This window comes from Crocodylus siamensis, chromosome 2, assembly GCF_052110815.1.
Source record: "Crocodylus siamensis isolate JL-2025a chromosome 2, ASM5211081v1, whole genome shotgun sequence".
In the NCBI taxonomy this organism is placed as follows: domain Eukaryota; kingdom Metazoa; phylum Chordata; order Crocodylia; family Crocodylidae; genus Crocodylus; species Crocodylus siamensis.
The window spans coordinates 107,589,422-107,607,878 of record NC_143396.1 but is presented as its reverse complement, the minus strand read 5'-3'; the positions used below and the strand labels follow the sequence as shown (position 1 = coordinate 107,607,878).

At 39.3% G+C, this 18,457-nt stretch overlaps 1 long non-coding RNA gene across 2 annotated transcripts in view; it reads left to right on the top strand.

Moving 5' to 3' along the window:
• LOC149870592 (uncharacterized) overlaps window positions 1-5,623 on the top strand; it is an 89,805-nt gene extending 84,182 nt beyond the window's left edge. For both annotated transcript variants that reach the window (XR_016440469.1, XR_016440470.1), the window contains one exon: window positions 4,049-5,623. This is a non-coding gene — a long non-coding RNA (uncharacterized LOC149870592). The remainder of the gene's footprint in view (window positions 1-4,048) is intronic.
• The last annotated feature ends 12,834 nt before the right edge of the window (window positions 5,624-18,457 follow it).

The window sequence follows — 18,457 nt, the reverse complement described above, 5'->3', positions numbered from 1 at the left end:
CCTACCCATGGAGTCTTTAAGAGGAGGTTGGATGAACACCTTGCTGGGGTTGTTTGACCCCAATACTCTTTCCTGCCATGGCAGGGGGTCGGACTTGATAATCTGCTCAGGTCCCTTTCGACCCTACCAACTATGAAACTATGAATCCCCATTCTGTCCTGTTAACATAGTTCTTTTTTCCAACAAACTCATCACATGCATACATCTTAATTTGGTCATTTAGTGGTGTCTTAATTTGGTCTATCTGTCAAAACCAGAAATCCTAAGGGCTGTGCAACTGGTCACTGTGACCTTGCCAATGCAGCAGTGTCCCATATCTCATATTATAGAACAGTGTGGTACATGTCTTCAGTTTCCCAGCCCCTGTGTCTGCTGGCTTCAGACACAGTGGGTCTTGAAGGAAACTTTGTCACAAACAGGCTTTCAGAAACCAATTAACCCTTGCTGTTGCCCTGGGCCATTCTTACAATGCATATGTACTTACAGCCCTGTTCCCAAAAGCAAACCTCTAAATATCAGTTTCTACCCATCAGGGGTATGGCCCAGCTCTGTGGAGAAAAAGTTTGCAGCCTTACCCAGTCTACCGGATGGAGGCTTTGGGGTTTGGTAATTTGTGAGTAGTGTGGGGTTGGCCATATTACCTCTGCTGCCAAATGCAAAGATGCATGGGAAGCCTTGTAGACAAGATGTGATGGTTCCATGGTTTGCATTTGGCCAGATGTGATGGTGCCATGGGCCACCCCTGCTCAAATCTAATCTTCGCTTCCTATCCTTTTTCTTGGATAGGAGTTTGTTTTCTAGAGAACAATCATATATTGTTTCTATATAATGATATATTATGCTGTTGTCTAAAGAATAATGATATATTATGGTAGGTGCCTAGACTTCCTTTGGTACTTGTGCTCCTGAGACACTTAAGTACTTTTGTAAATTATACTCCTAAGAAGACTAACACTGGGAAACAAAGTTTTAAAAAAATGTGGCTTGATTAACTACTTTAGAAAAAGAACCATAGAAGGTTACTTCAGAAAATAATTAAAGGAAAAAATATCATTATATTTGAGCAATAAATATTAACTGACACTGATATTTTCATTATGTTGAGTCTGTACTCTAAGCTGTTCAAGTCCTATTTAGCCTGTTGCCTAAAGTTATTAATACTTTCTAGCAAAATGGAAAAGAAAGACCACATAAATCTAAAAAACAAACAAAAAAAGTCTCCTTATACAGCCTAGAGACTGTTGAAATTTGGTGAATAAGTACAAGTCACGAATGAAATTGGAAATTAGTATCTAAAAACTAATGTGTTGCATATTTTGTGCAATTTAGGGGGAATAGTGTTATTTAATCAATCATATTGCAATATTAGGGGAGGGAAAATGGGCAAAATTTATAGAGGTTGTAAACTATCCAGAGAAGATGGAACCATACTTTACTATGTTGGAATCAACTGTCTCACTACTCTGATACCATTCTGCACCAAATGGAAGCAATGATATTGTATTGCCACATAACTTCATCAAAACCCTAAACAGTGTCTAGAATGTGGGACTTGAACCTTGTCTCATTTTCCTCTATAGCCATTTGTTTCCTCTACCTTTTTTTCTTTTCTGCCTTTCTCTATATGCCAGGCCTACCAGCCAATACCGTAGCACTACTGAGAGAAGCTATAACTAGAAATAGAGCTAAAGAAAGCCTTAAATGGTCTAGTGGTTCTACCCAGTGTTAGCTCTAAGAAAGGTTGATAAGACTGTGTGTTGTTCCTGTGTTTCTCCAGCAGTGAGACTGCAAGAGTCCGCACTAAATAGATAGGTAAGGGCTATGTGAAATTTCACCAGGTGTTTTGTTTTAACAGTGTTTCGACTCATTTTGAGCTTGAAACAGTGAAATTGAAATGAAATGAAAGACTTCAAAACAGCCTTGAAACAAAATGAGTTTTGAAGCTGTGCGTGCTTGCAGGGAAACAAAGTAAGGAGAGGGAGGGGGAAGAGTGGGGAAGGACTGCTCTCAAATTGACTGTGTATCTGGCTAGTGATGGTTATCCTTCCCTGAAGTCCCTTCCAATGATATATTATGGTAGGTGCCTTCCAATCCCTCCAGTGCTCTGATGGAGGGACAGAAAAACAGCTGAGCCTTAACATGCACACAGTTATACATGTCATGAGTTTTGCTAGTCAGCAGCTTGAGGTGCAGTTTCCCAGAAACCCCTACATCTCTCCTTGAAACCTGACAGGCTTTGTGGCCTCAGCAGGGGCTACACTCCCTTCTGTTTTCATTCAAATCAGGAAAGAAATGACAAAGTTATAGGCAGTTTTGTGATTATAGGCAGCTTTCTTTTCTTTGACCCATTTTCCCAATCCTTTACTGATACGATGGGTGATTTCCCCAGGCTTTTCTGTTCGTCTCCCTTGTCTCCGGCCCTTTCTATCATCGTAACCTCCAGTCCTTACTGGCCCCCACACCTGCTTTCTTTAGTTCCATTTTGGTGCTGTAGAACATTTGAAACAGAAACCCCATAACTAGATTAACTTTCTCCACTGTGAATTCATTATTTTTCTTTAGCTCAGTTCTTTCACTTTCCTAGCTAAGCTCCAATTTAAATTGAATCTGCTCATGCTCATGAGCTTTCTCTCTATCTTTTACTTGCTTCTTAACCCTCCACTACTCCTATATCCTGTTCTATCTACACAAAAGAAGTTGCTAATGTTTTCCAAAAAGAAATTGGCTAAATGCAGTTCTACCTTCCACCTCCTTTAATTGTCTTCTCTTGTACAATTCTTTCATCATTCTCCTATCACAAATGCTAATATTTCTCATCTGTTCTCCTTCTTCAGAACTTATCACAGTAACTATAGTCCTCCTACCCCTTCTCTTAATCTACCTTTTGCTCACTTTCATCCTCTTTAAATCTTATTCTTAATACAGCACAAACATACCTTAATCTCTTACTAAAAAAAGACCTCACCTGCCTCTCCAAATACCATCTATACCATATCCACTTCTCTTTAAGAATATTGAATTTAATGTTTACAGTTGCTGTCTAGAGGTCCTGTTCTTCATTTCCAACCTAAACCCTTTCCAGTCCAGCTTCTGCCCCTTACATTCCCCAGAAACTGCTCTCATCAGTCTCCAATGATCTATTCCTAGCCAAAGACTGGAGCTACTGCTGTATCCTGACACTTGTTGATCTATCAAGCTGGCTTTGAACACCACCAATCATACTATTTTTTTCTGAGCTGTTGTCTTCATTTACTTTCCATAACTTTGTTCCCTTCTGGTTTTCTACTTAAGCTATTACCTATTTACTTCCTCTGCATGTCTTTTAGATATTCTTCCTCTTGCTCTTCTATCTATAGGGGTCCTACTGTTCTCTTTTCTTTTCCTCTCTCATTGCACCTTACATTTGGGAACTTCATTCTCAAAGTCATCTCCTATCCCTGTTTATATGATTGACAGATCTACCTCTAAACAAGACCTTCCTGAATGTTTTCAACCTTTCTGACATTTTGTGATATCAGCTCATGACTAAAACAAACTCTGAACGTTTCCTCCTTCCAACTGTTCCATGCTATGTCCCCAATGCTTCCCCTGCTATCCCGATGGTAATCCCAGGGAAGCAACCCAGACACGCCTCAGCTAGAAGGCAGCTGGGGAAAAACTGAGTGTGGTTCCTGCAGCTAGCTGGGAGGCACCTTCACCTGCTTGGAGCAATTGTCTCAGATTGATGACACTGAGTCTCTCACTCTCACTCCTGCAGTGCCACCATGTGCTCAAAGTGCACCAGTGGGGAACAGCTGTGGGGTTCGGTGCTGAGCAGGCCTGGTAAGGAATACCCTGCAGCCCTGGTACTAGGAAGGACCTGGGGAAAGAGAGGCAAATAGCCTGAAGGGGATGAAAGGTCGGAAACATCAGATCCTCAACCCTGGTGATAAAGATTGAGCAGCTCAGCATGGGGAGGGTGGCAGGTGGAGGGGACTACAGTGCCTTGCTCGCTGCTCAGATTGAACTCCTTTAAGTGAAATTTTTCTTGCATTGGTATTTTTCTCAGAGAATGGCAGAACCATGGGGAGATCCCTATGGCACCTGTGCTCCATCAAGCAGTCATGTCAGAAACAACCTGCACCTATGTCAAGGCACAGCTTGGATCTACAGTAACACTTGAGTAGAAAGGGGTGGAGTTTTGGGGAGGAGGAGCCCCACAGAAGATGCACCAAGGAAAGCATTCCTGAACTTACATAGGAAACACTGAGCAACACTCCCAGTGGCACGAAGAAGAACAAAGTCATGGCAGGTAAGTAGGCTTAGGTATGGTCCTCCTTAGGGGGCAGGGTGAGGGCCTGTCACACCATAGAGCAGAAATGTTCTTTATATAGTGAGATTGTTGAATGCTTTACTACTTGCTTGTTCTACTTGGCAAGTTTCTTTCTAGGATTTCGTAGCAATGCTTGTATTAGAAAGAAATGTATTCTACATGTTTGTTTATGCCAAAAGGATGTAACATATGATTGAACCAAAACAAAACAAAACCCTTTGTGTAACTGTTATGCTAACTTCCAGTCTCTGCTGATATGAGTACCAAAGTCAAACTTCTCACTGTTTTCCCAAATACGTATCTGTGACTTCCCAATGAAGTTTACCAAGGTCATAACATCATCCCTGATTGAATACTGTCTATGGCCTAAAGATGTTCATTATGATCATCTCACCCAGAAATTTCTGTACCTGAACAGCAGAAATATGAAGATGGAAGCCCTGATAGTTCTTTATTCATTAATTTATCCCATAGCTATATCCATGTTTCCCATTAACCACCCTCTATGCATAGAATACTTTCCTAATTGTATCATACCAAAGTCACCAGCCTCTTTTCAATGAAACTGCAATTTTAACAGTTACTGTTCCCTTTATTACAATTTACAAATAGGCATACTATAATAGGGTCCAAGGATAATCTCTCACCAACAGTCACCAACACCAGATGCTTCTGAAGAAGGTACAGAATACTTTCTAGAAGGCACTTGTAGAATAAATTATCAATATAAAAAAGGTTCCCTCACTTTAATTGGTTATAAGTTCAATAGTTCTCTGGAGTTTCCAAAGCAATTTTCTTGTTTATTTTAATGATAATGTTTAAAGTTACTATTGTAATTCTGGATCTTTTCATTATCCATATATGCTTGCATAAATTTTTAAAATCCTTTTAAGCTCTTGGCCTCAATTATACCTTGTGAGGAAGATTTTCACAGGCTAATTATACCTGTGTGAATAAATATTTTCTTTTTATCTTATGCATCTTCTGACTTTCAGTTTCATCAAATGTACCCCTTGTTTTGTATTCTGAGATGTTGAACAGAGACATATCCAGACCTGAAGTATTTTTCCATAGTATTCAGTAGGTTTTCATGTTTTTTCTTGCTTATCTTCTTTCCAACATGAACACTCTGAAGTTTTTTTCCGTTTCTCATTATATAGAAGTTGTCTCATCATTCATTTCTGAATTCTTCATGTTTCTGCTACCTCTGTTCCACATCTGGTTACTCTGTTTGAAATGGAATATTCCGGGGGAGGATTCATCATTGATTCATAGAGTGGAAAAATAGTATGTTTGCTTTCATTTTCTTTGCATTCCTCATGCATCTGAATATGTTGGCTTTCCTGGTGGTTGCAGTTCATTAAGCAGAAGTTTATGTTTAGCTCTTTTCAGTGATGTCTATATGTCTGTCCGGAGCTATTAAAATTAAATTAAAATAAAATAAGATACTAGTAGTTTAAATTAGTATTTCAAATGTGCATGTGTACTCTCTACAAAAAAAAAAGAATAAAATACAAATACATATTAAAAATGAAGTATATAATTGATAATTGTTTATTTTAAATGCTTATGTACCATCTAGCATTTCCAAATACCTCTTAATGGTAGGAACTTTATACTACCTGCCATCTCTGGGCATTTGATTGTAGGAAAAGCAAAGATAATAGATTTTCTTTTTTTGCAATTTAGCCTGCTCTAAGGACCTTGCAAAATGTTCAAATTAAAGCTAAATAGAAACCAGCTGTAAAGTTTTTACACATTTTGAAGCACTAACTTTGTAACTGGTTGACTCTTTCCACAGCTGGATAGACATTTTTCTGGTGTGATCATTACTTTGCATGTGTGGCTGGCCTAAATGTATTGAGTGATTAAACAGTTAATTGTGCAGTATATGTAATGTGACAGGGGCCTGTGAAGAGGATTCCCCTGCCACTTCAGGAAAAAAAAAGAGAAAAAAAATTACCATTCTGACAGGAAGCCAGAGCGACAGAGGGAGAAGTGCAGCCACTGGAATGCCATTACAGGAGTTATTGGTCCTTCTGGTTCAGTGTCTCTGGAATCTGATACCCTTCTTCACAGGGGAAACATGGGAGAGGAGAGACACTAAACAACGAAATGGTCTTGACAGTAGTCTGGGGAGGAACAATGGAGACTCTAGAGGTGGAGAGAAGATAGAGCTTCAGTCTCTGAGCTCAGAGGAGCTCTTGCTGCAGAAAGCATGCTTCAAGGTCCATCTAGGATAAGTGTCAGAGCGTGGAGACATAGAAAAATGCCAAAAAATACTTCAATAGGGGTTTTTTTTCTTTGTTTAGTAATATTTACCATGTAACTTGGAGGAAAAAGACTGACAGATATCAAACTCCCTAGAGGGAGGGAAGATTGGAATGGATAAAGTACGTTGGGCAGTTGTGAGTAAATACACTGCCTACCTGAGGTGTATACATATTTATTTTTTGCTTGCTTTTGTTTTGATGGAAATCATTTATACTCGGCATTTGTTTAATTAAGGAACATTCTCAAGGTCATGGGGAAGGAACTTGTTTCAAAATAAAGGTGAAAAAATATGATGAAGAAAGAAGAAAACAGAAAATGCTTTGGGAGCGTCTGATACATAGGCTGGGTTGTTTGACGTCTGATATGTGCTGCGAGATCAGAACATCTGGTTGGTGTTTGGCTGGGGTGTGAGGAAAGGTTGGGGCCCCAGAGAACACAAGCCTTATGTCCTTGAAGTGAATTCTCAGTAAGGGAACCTATAAGTTACAATAAGTACCTATAAGTTATAACAACATGTGGCAGGTAAGGACTGGGTGATAACTGCTGTTAGATTTTTCTAAGGGGGCAGACCAGCTGCGTGCAAGATCCACAGAGACTTCAGTCCTACTCAGCACCTGCTGACAGGGTGTAAGCCCATTTTAAGGTAATAACTAGGGTTTTGGAGATGCAACAACTTACTGTCCCATAAGTATTGGCTGCTTTGCAGTATATGCTATTACTCTATGGTAAATGGAAGTTAAACTGGTAATTTGTCCCTCTTCCAGTGACTGCTAAATTACTGTGGTTTAGCTTCCTATTAAAACGGGGTAAGAGCACTCATTTGGCAGTTACTGGGCAGAAGCTGTTTAAAAAAACCCATTTCCATGACAACACATTGAAATAGCCAAAATAGCCATGTGTCTTTGGGTAGACATGATATATTTTATTAGACCGAGTAGTTGGAAAAACGTTTTTTGCAAGCTTTCAGGCACAAACACTTGTCTTCAGGCATAGGGAGTCTCTGGTGTTCTGAGATCATCAAGGAATGAAAGAAACTCACAGAAGGATGCCTGTGAGAATGTAAATGGGTGGAAATTAGGAAAACAAAGGGTCGAAAAGGAGGGGAGAGGAGGAAGTGGGGGGAAGAAAAGTGTAAATGGTAAGATTAGGCAGATACCTCATGAATGAGATGTCAGGCAGGTTTTAATGTGTCATAAATCCAATGTTTATATTGAGTCCATGATTTTTTGTATCAAGTAGTTTTATGAAGTGAATTTCATAGGCTCATCTATGGAAGCTGTTTTGTAAATTCCCTTTGAGGATTAGAACTGAGAGATCAGAGAGGGAGTGATTGTCTTGTGAGAAGTGTGCACTCACAGTGTATTTTTGTCTGGTGGATTTTCAGTGTGTGTTCATTCTGATGCACAGTTGTTGTTTAGTTTCTCCTACATATTTTCCATCAGGGCATTTAGTGCACTAGATAAGATGCATAACATTTCTGGAGGTGCAGGTTTAAGATCCAGGCATGGTGATGGTTCTATTGTGGGGCATGTTTATTTTGCAAGTAGTGGAGATGTGTTGGCAGGTTTTGCATTTCTTGTCCTGACATGGTCTGGATCCATTAGGTGTGATTTGGGTCATAGGGAGTTTGCTTCCGGTAATGAAGCTAGCGAGATTCAGTGCTTACTTAAAGGCTAGGATGGGTGGTTCTGGAAAGATGCCTTTAAGAATTGGGTTGTCTTATAGTATGGGTTGCAATTGTTTGAGGATTTTCAGTGTAGTTCCAGGAAAGGATGTATGTGATTTTACTTATACAATTAGCCCCATTAAATTGCAGTTCAATACATGTAATTCTTCCTTTACATTATTGAGTTCTTATACTTCTGACTACCTGGTGTCTGGTCACTTTCCTAGTTTACTAGCATTTGCAGTTTCCCTTTTTTCCATTCCAGCACCAGTCATTTGAGCTTTGCAGGTGAAATTAAAGCTGCCTACTTTGGGAAGGATGCAGTTTGCAACAACAGTTTCTTGTTGAAAAGCTGTAATGAGGTTTGAACAAGGGATTATTTGTGCTATCCATTGTTTCACAGCAAAGAGATGTGATCAGTAAACTGTTTTTAGGTTCATTTTCCCTTGTGTGCCCCTGCCCAAGATAATATAACTAATAGATGATTGTTGTGTCCTATAATTTTATTCTGATCATTTTTAGTATTATTCCATAAATGTTCAGTATATTCAAGTACACAATTAACTAACCAGTCTAATTGGGAAAATTATGTGACATTCTAGGCTTGGAAAACCTCTATTATATATGCAAAAGTCCACCAATTTACATTCCTTTACAATTTTCTTCATGATCATTTTCTACTTTTAGCAGGGTATTATTTTGTCTGAAGACATTTACAATGCACATTATTCACTGGTCATGGCAAACCTTCAATTAAAAGGCTCTGATGCAGTGAGTATTATTATCCCATTATTAAGTCATCCTTTTCTTCATTTGGTTCTTGGATTTATTTGTTTGCTGTGGAGGGACTCCAGTAAGTCCAATGGTACTGCAGGCATACATCACTATCATAAACAGTGGCTTTCTCAGATCTTTATTTGCTTGAAAGAAAGCAGAGTTGTGCCTCATCAGTACTTGAATCAAAAGTCTCAGAGGAAAACCCAAGTGATTGCAGGAGTTAGTTTTGTAATGCTGTAAGTAGTTGATTTTCTGAATTACAGTTGAACAAATGCCTTGGATTTAGGAGTACAGCAGTTGGGGACTTTCAGATAAGAGTTAAAAACAGGTCATGATCATTAAGATCCAATGACATTGCATTAGCATTAATAGTGAAATTTCAGTAAGTTCAGGACTCGGGGACCAAAACAGAATTAGATCCTTAAAAAAACAAAATTCTATTACCAGTTTAGCTAATGCAGATAAGAGAATTTTGGTAAGATTTTTAATATATTATTTAAGGTACAAACCATATTCTACTCTTCTTCTATAGTGTTTTTTTTAAAATACAGCAGCAAAATAATCACAAAAATACACAATTTGTAACAATACTACCTTCATATGACTAGTTTATTATCAGGAACCATATTGTCTTGCATACCATATCCACCTTGTTTTTAGGAAGGCCGAATGAAAAGGAAAACAATTTTCCAGAGTTATTGCCACATGGAGTAAGGCTCTTCAGCTTACTCACTCCACCTTTTCTGCTCTGTCAAAAAAGCTACTATTTTAACCCTTTCACAGTTGAATTGTCAAAAACTCTTGGCTGCTTAGGCAAAAGCTGACACTGTAGTTGCTACTGAAAACTGGACTCCATAGACCAAACTTGGATTTTGGAAACAGCTAAAAACGGTGTGCAAGGCTGTGAAATGAGAGATGAGCAGCAGCTATCAGGCAGCAAAATTGCCAAATAAAGGATAGCTTGTTTAGTGTAACATCAGAATAATTTAAAACCCTTTTTTTCTTAAAACACCAAAAAGGCTTTTCTAAGTAAAGCGGAAAGTTCAGTAAAAGCCAGTAGTGCCATCTCGCTGAAACTAAGCAGTTGTATGTATTGATTTCATTGTGGACTAACAAGTACTTTCTTCTCACTAATTGGTCTCGTTATCCATTAAAACCACTACATAATCAAATATATGAATATTAATATAGCATTAGAATGCATTTTGTAATTAAACCAAAGTCAGGAAATTCAGTTATTTTTTCCCAAAACAACATTAATGCTGTCCCCATGCACACATACATAGAGGGACATACCTGCACACTGGAATGCATGCATAGAAAAGACTATACATGTACAACCGAAGTTATATGAAAAAAGGGAAAACATGTTCTTCTATTATGTAAGCAAGAAAATATATCAATAGTAGTAAAAGACTATTAACTATTAAACACCTGTGCTAACAGGTGTTTTGGTGACAGTAAATGGCTCTGAGCCTTCTTCATATAGAGCAATCACCTTTACCTATCTGTTAAGATAAAGTGATTCCTTCTGCTTGTACTCCAAACAGTATAGTTGCCAATATTTACGGATATTTAAGCGATAGTTCTAGCGAATCTATAAACCAGTAGACTTCAAGCCAGTGGAGGAGAGTTTTTGTATTGCGGTAAATATCAGTATTTACAGTAGCAGCTTATAACTATTACCTGATGAGTCAACATATCATCTCTGTGAGCACACAGCAATTCAGTATTTTTATTACAATATTACGTGAAGAGGAACTGAAGGCTTACATGTGAAGTGATTTGATTAGCACCAAGGAGAAAATCCATGTCCAGATTGAGCTAGGAAAGTGGGAATCAGTTGCTCAGACCCTTGGAACTGGTTTGCATTCATTTCTATTCTCAAGACTGTCATTGCAAAGAAAAAGGTGGCCCTTTTTAAAAGCATAGGCTTTTAAACTTAATATGATAGCTTTCTAAAACTAGGAAAAGTGTCTCTGGCTATGTGCAGGTTATGCAGTACTTGCTAGCCTACATTGCATTTGCTTAAGTTTTAGAGGGAAGATATCAAACTCTTTTATCCTGGAGAATACTAAATAACATTCTCACCAGGCAAAAGACTGTCAGAATTGCTGATTAGCTGGGTAGAGAAAGGAGTTGCCATGTGCTCCATGCCTGGGAGAGACCCTAGCCCCAATTAGATCCCAGCTGCGCCTCACACTAAAAGGTTTGGGGTGGGTGGGGAAGGGGATGGGCAGCAGGGAAGCAGAGTGGGGGGCAGGAGGCTGCTGTGGGTCTGACTGGCATATAAAAAACTACCACATTCCGCCTTCATTGAGGACTTTAAGCTTGTACAGATAATAATGAGGGACAAATTTAGCCCAGACTGCTTTTAAGATGTCCAGACTTTTTTTTTCTTAAGCTCTCTGAACATTTTGGTTAACAGATGAAAAGCAGTAGGCAGCTTTTTATTTTTGCTCTACCACCTCAACCTTTCATTACTTACTTTTTTCTCTCTCACACTCACTCTCACACTTACACTCAAAAACATCTGAATGAGGCCAAGCATCACGAGAAGGTTTAGCCCAAGGGCTTATTTTCTGACAAAGTTATAAACAACTGAAAAACGGGGATGGGAAACACCACCTCAGCCTTAACTAGAATGTTGCTGGAGCTGTGATATTATAATTAACAGTTTTCAAGCTCACATTTTATGCCATGCCTGCTAGAGTAGCTTTAAAAAATAAAACACAGCACGCTCAAAAAACTTTTTCAAGTGAGCCAGGGAGCAATTTTTGCTCTCTGTTTAGCACTAGACTGAGCCAGTTCTTACAGGTCCAATAACATGATACTTAAAGCAGTGGAAAGCAAAATTTGGTTCAAAATCCAAGTATGGAGTTGACCGTTGGAGTTCATTAGCATGTCTTCATTAATTGAGTGTTGTTCAACCTCTGCATGCCCTTCATGAGACAGTTAACTATACTCAAAGCATATTCATGACTAAAAAAAGTAGTGTTTGAAGGTTTTTGTCTGTCAAATGTCTTGATAGATCTTCACTAACATCATAATATCGGCTTTAGATTAGTCTCATTTCATGCATAATATCTTTTTTTAAATAGTCTAGTCTTCTGAGTCCTATTTTAAATATTTCCCTTTAATTATATGTGTATTTTAAAGCTGAGCAAAATTACTGGCTTTCCATTCAGACGTGTGACATGGCAGAAGCAGAACATTTGTATCAGTATAAAATGTTACTCTTGAGGTCAAGCCTTATATACTTGATATGCCCATGCATCTCTAAATTTAGAGAGAGTTAATTTAATGCATGCTTAGGGGCTTAGCCCTTGCCCTCTGGTCTCTAAAGCAATGTGTTTTAATGTGTGCACATAATGTGTGCAATGTGTGCAACAGAAGATGGAAATAGTAGAAAGAGTGTATTTATGGAAGGGAAACTTCTTTAAGGAAGCTATCCTAAATCCAGTAACTCTGAAATAAAGGTTTCAAAAAGCAAGAAGGTTATCTTAATTTATCTTTTTTGTCTGGAATGGAACATAAATTGTCAGACACACAAATGGGAGTCTATGTGTAGTTCCTATGTGAAGTGTTAAACATAAGCAAAAGCACTAGGTCTTGTTGAAAGCATCTCCTAGAGGCATCTACATGTAGTTTTAGTATGACACAATAAACTCTTGAGTTATTGCACTGGAGTTTATTGCTCCCAAGTGCAGCATTTACAAGCACATGTGGGAATGCAGCATGTTGAGCCAGGGTGGTGCAGTCCCAGGTGGCATGGCACCTGGGGGGTCAGCCTGCCAGCCCCAGACTGCCATGCCCCAGTTCAGTGTGCTGAGGAGGGGTGACTGGGGCATGATGCTGCTATAGTGCAGAGCTAGCCAGCAGGCAACCCCTGCACTGCAGCACCTTCATGCCCCAGCCAGCACCATGACTGTCTACATGTGCGTTTAGCTGCACATAACTACACTGTAGGATAGTACTTGTGTTGGGCAGTACTTTCTAAAGCAGAGTTCATTAGTTTGCTGCAGCCTAATAGCACCAATCGTGTAGACAGTGATGCTTTACTGCAGAGCTAATTTGTCAGCTCTACACTAAAGCATCCAGTGCAGAGGCACTCCCTGTGCTTTTTATTCAAGAAATTGCTCTGTCACCAGTAGCCAGCCAGCTTGTTGTTTAGCATTAGCCAAAGAGTTATCTACTAATACTTTGTCCTGCTAATTGTTTTTTGGATTTCTTTTTTAAGGAGTGTTAATTGTTTTGCCTGTCTTGCACTAAATGCATTACTTTTGTATTCAAGGAAACGTACATAAAACTGCACGTGCATTTTCTTCTATGTTCTTTTAGATAGTGTTAATAGTCATCTCAAGTTAATTCTTGAACATTTCATAGAGCTCTAGCAAACACTTTCTGGGATTTTTTTTATTAGTTCAATGATGGGGAGATTTTTTTCCTAATTTTGTGTACTCTAGTTGGGGCTATCTATTCTAAGTTCTGGGAGGCTGCATAAAATATTGAGTTTGATATCGGCTCCTAATAGATTGGAGCACTAAACATTAGATTTCATTCACTGCAAGTATCATATAGTATTTGAGTTTTCATATTGTCCAAAGTCAATTTCCATAAAAGTTAACTTAAAATGAACTAAGGCCAGTTGTTATTAACTGAGTTCCTGTGCAGTATCTGAGTCTGTTTCTTTGCTTGACATTTTTGTATTGGTTCGAGGATATTATATATGGGTGTATATGTGTCTGGAGGCTGGGGGTACTTTTTGGTTTTTGTTTGGTTTGATTTTGTTGTTTTAAAGAAGCTGGACTTTTTTGTTGTTGGTTGTTTTTTTTTAAGCTGAGTTTTGCCTATGCCTTGAATCTGCTGCTGTTCACTACTTTGCAATAGTGTCTTATGACTGCATATAGCTATTATATTCATGAAGTAACATGAAATGTTATATTATGGTCATTACGCAACATAAAAATACAAAAGTGTGCAGGTTCTTGTATACCATTTATAATGCATTTACTACTTTAAATGACACATAGTCATAGAAATGCAAATTGGAAAATAGTTGTCAGGTCATTGGTGCACCCCCTAGCAGTACAAGATTGCTCTTTAGAGTGAATATTTCCCAATATTTTTCCAAGTCCTGTTTCAAATTACTCTTCAATGGATATTATGATCTAGTAGGGGTCACAGAGATCTTGTGGGGCTCTGCACATGATTGGAATGTAGCAGCATGGAGCCATTCCTTAACAACTCAGGACAGCTGGTGACCAACGCTGAGGAGAAAACCTAACTCCTGACTATTTTATTTCAGTATTTCACTGCACTAAGGAGAAATTCATGCTAGACAGGTTACAGAATGGGCATGGTGGAAATGATCACATTCCTCCTGTTGATGTTGAGCTGGTGTGTGATCATTTAGAAAAATTAGATACAAGTCAGCAGGACTGGATGAACTTCATCTGAGAGAAACTCTTCCAAAAGTCGTGGCACTCCGGGGAGGTTCCTGAAGACTGGAAGAGGGCCTATGTTGTGCCCATCTTCAAGAAGGGGAGGAGAGAGTACCTGGGCAACTGTAGGCCAATTAGCCTAACTTCTATCCCAGGGAAAATCCTGGAAAAATTCATCAAGGAGTCTATGTGCAATAGGCTTGCAGAAGGTAGCACTCTGAATGACAGTCAGCATGACTTTTTGTCATGGGCAAGCTTTGTTTTACCAAACTCATCTACTCCTATGACCAGATAACTCGTCTCTTGGATAAGAGGGGGAAGGTCAACATTGTATACCTAGACTTTCAAAAGGCTAACCAGGTATCCCATGATGTTTTTATAGGAAAATTGAAGGATTGCAGGCTTAACTGCTTGACGCTTAGGTGGGTAGGAAGCTGGCTGTGGGGAAGGAACCAGAGAGTTCTAATGAATAGTTCTGTGTTGTCCTGGCCTTCTCATGTCAATTGTTCTTTCTTATTTAACTGAAAATCCAATTACAACAAAGTGGTAGTCAATAAATTGTACTAATAAATGCATTATGTAGTAGGGTTTTAGAAACACTTTCACTGGAAAACCTCCACTATTTCCTTCTATCCCAGTGAATTTCTATTATTAAATCATCATGGGGCCCACAAATAATGACAACTTTGTAAGGACATAGTTGCATATTTTTGGGTTGAGCTGAAAGTTCAGTCCCCTGCAGTCTCAGGCTACAATACAGTGCTGTTACACCATGAAGAGCTTACAGGAACATCCACACACACAAGCTACAAAGAACGTATAACACAATTAAGACAACTAGTAATGTGCCAAAGCAAATGAGTAGGAGTCACCCAAGGTGTTGTCAATGTCTTCAGCTTGTACACTCATAAATGACTTCTGAGGTGAAATATAACCAGATAATTCTGGGACTTTTTGTTAACATACCACTATGGCACATGCTCTAAGATAATGTGCCATACAGTGCTTTGTATGCTTCCACATATTCAGAGATTGAATTTAGTGGAAGATGGGCAGAACTCAACAGACTGCTTGCACAGGCTGTTTCTCATTTGGTAAGATGGTATGCGTTTCTATACACGTTTCTTTGCACCTAAAAAGTTAACTTGAATGACTCAAATCCAAAGAGGGAGGCAAATGAACAAGCAAAACAAAAACAAAAAAAGATCCCAAAACAAATAACAAACTCTGGTTGCATCACACGCTACTGCAATTGTTTGAATGATGATATTGCTGATTTTTCCGCAAGACTATATGCAAAAAATTGCCTGCTCCTGGTGCTGCAGAGATTGGGAGAAGCAGAAAATAGAAGAACCCAGTACAACTTTACTTCATTACCTTCCCTCTTACAGGGCCTGATTCAGGGTTCCATGGGGTCTTCATAAGGTAAAAATCCAAGGGAGAAGATAGGAGTATGGGTTCTTGCTACTGGTATGGTAAGAACTGGATTATAATATTAGTTGGCGGGAACTGTGGTATTATATGGAGGTTGCAGGTAGATGTGTATATTGAAGGACAGATACAGTTGTTTTTTAATCAAACGTATCCTGCACATCAGGTTAGATTTGTTCAGCAAGAAAGGTAATTCAGATTTCCTAAATTATTATACCCATCTTTGGTATTTGTTCAGGCTTAGATTTTCAAAAGTAGCTCCTTATTTTGAAGATCTCTATTTTAAGTTGTCCCATTGAAGAACCTTTGGAAATCTGAGACTTGGATGTAGATATTCAGAACTATCTAAGCATTAAGCTCAAGCTGGAAACCTGAAAACTCCGAACTATAAATCAGTAGATATTCTTGAAAACTTAACAAATGATGGGGAAAAAAAAAAATGTAATTCCTTCCCCCGCAAAGCAAAAGGTTAAATAAAATCTAATTAATGATTTTGGAACACTGACTGAGAGCTCTTAATAATGTACATTCTTTCTGTGGCATTCAGTTAAAACCATTGCTGAGGCTATGCCCAAGTAACAAAAGAAACGGTTATTTTGAAGGTGTTGTTTGGTCATTGTTCTTAGTCTCTTAATTGACTGGTTGATGCATACATTTTGGCATACGTGTGGGAGACAAGTTGTAGATTTCATCACCAAAATGATCCAGCATATTATTTCGGCTAAGTATAAAATGCTATTACAACTACAAGTAAATAAAGAGCGTACACTTAGATTGATCTAACCAGAGTTAGGTGGATCTGAATGTCTAATTATGCAGGCATTTGGAAGGCTCAAATCACACCAAAATGTCACACCCAATCCAAGTTAGTTCACCTGAGGAGGTGCACTAATAAATCAAAATGGGGTTAATCTGATCTCACAAACTTCTGCACACTTTCTCAACACAGCCCTGAGGCTGGGAAAGCCCAATCCCAAAACTGTGCCCACCCCCTGACTGAGCTATTTTTAGCCCTTTGACCCTCCACCTCTGATCCTGCTCTCCTGTCTCTTCCCCTTCCCAAGTTTCTTACACCGGTTTCTCTACATGGCTCCCAGAAGTGGCAAATGGCTGCAAGTGGTAGCAAAACCCCCCATTTTTTCTTTTTTTAAATTTTAAAATGCATTCCTTCCCCTTCCCCAACCATTTCTGGCTTTCTCTCTCCCACTCTATTCCCTATAGATAAGTATAAGTGAGCTAAGACATAAGGTAAGCTTCAGCATTTTATTTTGGTAGCAAGTTGTATTTGTTTTGTTTTTTCTCCTTCTTTATATTGTATAATTATTATGTTTATATTGATCTTTACTGTTCTATATTACTGTTTTACTGGTACTATATGATTTAGGCCTACATAGGTAAGTTAGCATAAGTCATGTCAAGTTTCCATTTTGTTTGTCAAGTCTCGATCTTGTCTCCCCTGTTGTGTAAGTATGTTATAACCTATGACTCATAAGTACCCCTCCTAGGTGACTTGGTTCCTGAATGAATGAGGATGAATAAGGGTGCTTGAGATACAATGGCAATGGGTCTAAAAATAGCTCCCTCTGAATGACCATACCATCAAAACCAATACCTGGACCAATGATCCAGTCATTGGAACCACCCTCAGCATTCAAGAAACAAAAGATGAGGCAGTCCACCATTATGCTAGGCTGTGTGCTCAGTAAGAACACCTGGAACCCTCTGGAACAGGACTGACATTGCCTGGACAGGCCCTCCCCATAGGAGGTCAGAGGTAGTCTGCCCCATAAAAAGGGGTAGTGAAGACTGACTCCTTGGGATGCCCTCTCCATCTGGATCAGCACCATGCCACACCACCTATCCTGTCTAAATTTGATGTGTGTAATGTGTGTGAACCCAGACTGGTTATTTTGAGTTGCTAGTGTGAGAGCATGTGTGTGTGTATATATGGCATTGTGTGCATGATATAAGAATTAGTGACCGGTGTCTAACTTTTGGGGTGTATAGTGTATGTGCTGAGCAGACCTAGTGGGAATGCTATTTCCATCCACACCAAACCAGCTTCACATCACCTATCCACCGCAGAGGCCCTGCTGGCAATCTCCCACTGGACAACACCTACTGGAGAAAGACCCCTTTCCAGCCTGGATAGGTAGCTATCATCCCCACCCCCTCTTCAACCAAGGACTTGGACTCTGCTTCTCTTCCCTAACTGGACTCCAACGCTTCCACTGAGTCTCTTTCTCCTGCTGCCATTGTGTGTGTGTGTGTGTGTGTGTGTGTGTGTGTGTGTGTGAACCAATAACTTCATGGGGCTGTGTAGTGTGTTGTCTATTTAATAAACCTGTTGTTTTGAAAACCTGAGTTGGGTTTTTGTCTGTTTCCTGACTGTTTCCTTCTTGCCACCACTTATCAGCCTCAAACTCCCAGCTGTCTGCCTCTCTCTCTTTCCTGGCTGTCTCCTCCTTGCCACCAGGCTTTTCCCCTTACACCAGTGACCTCAAGTAACTTTGGGGCTACTTGACCTTAAGTAACCCCAAGCCTCAGTTCCTC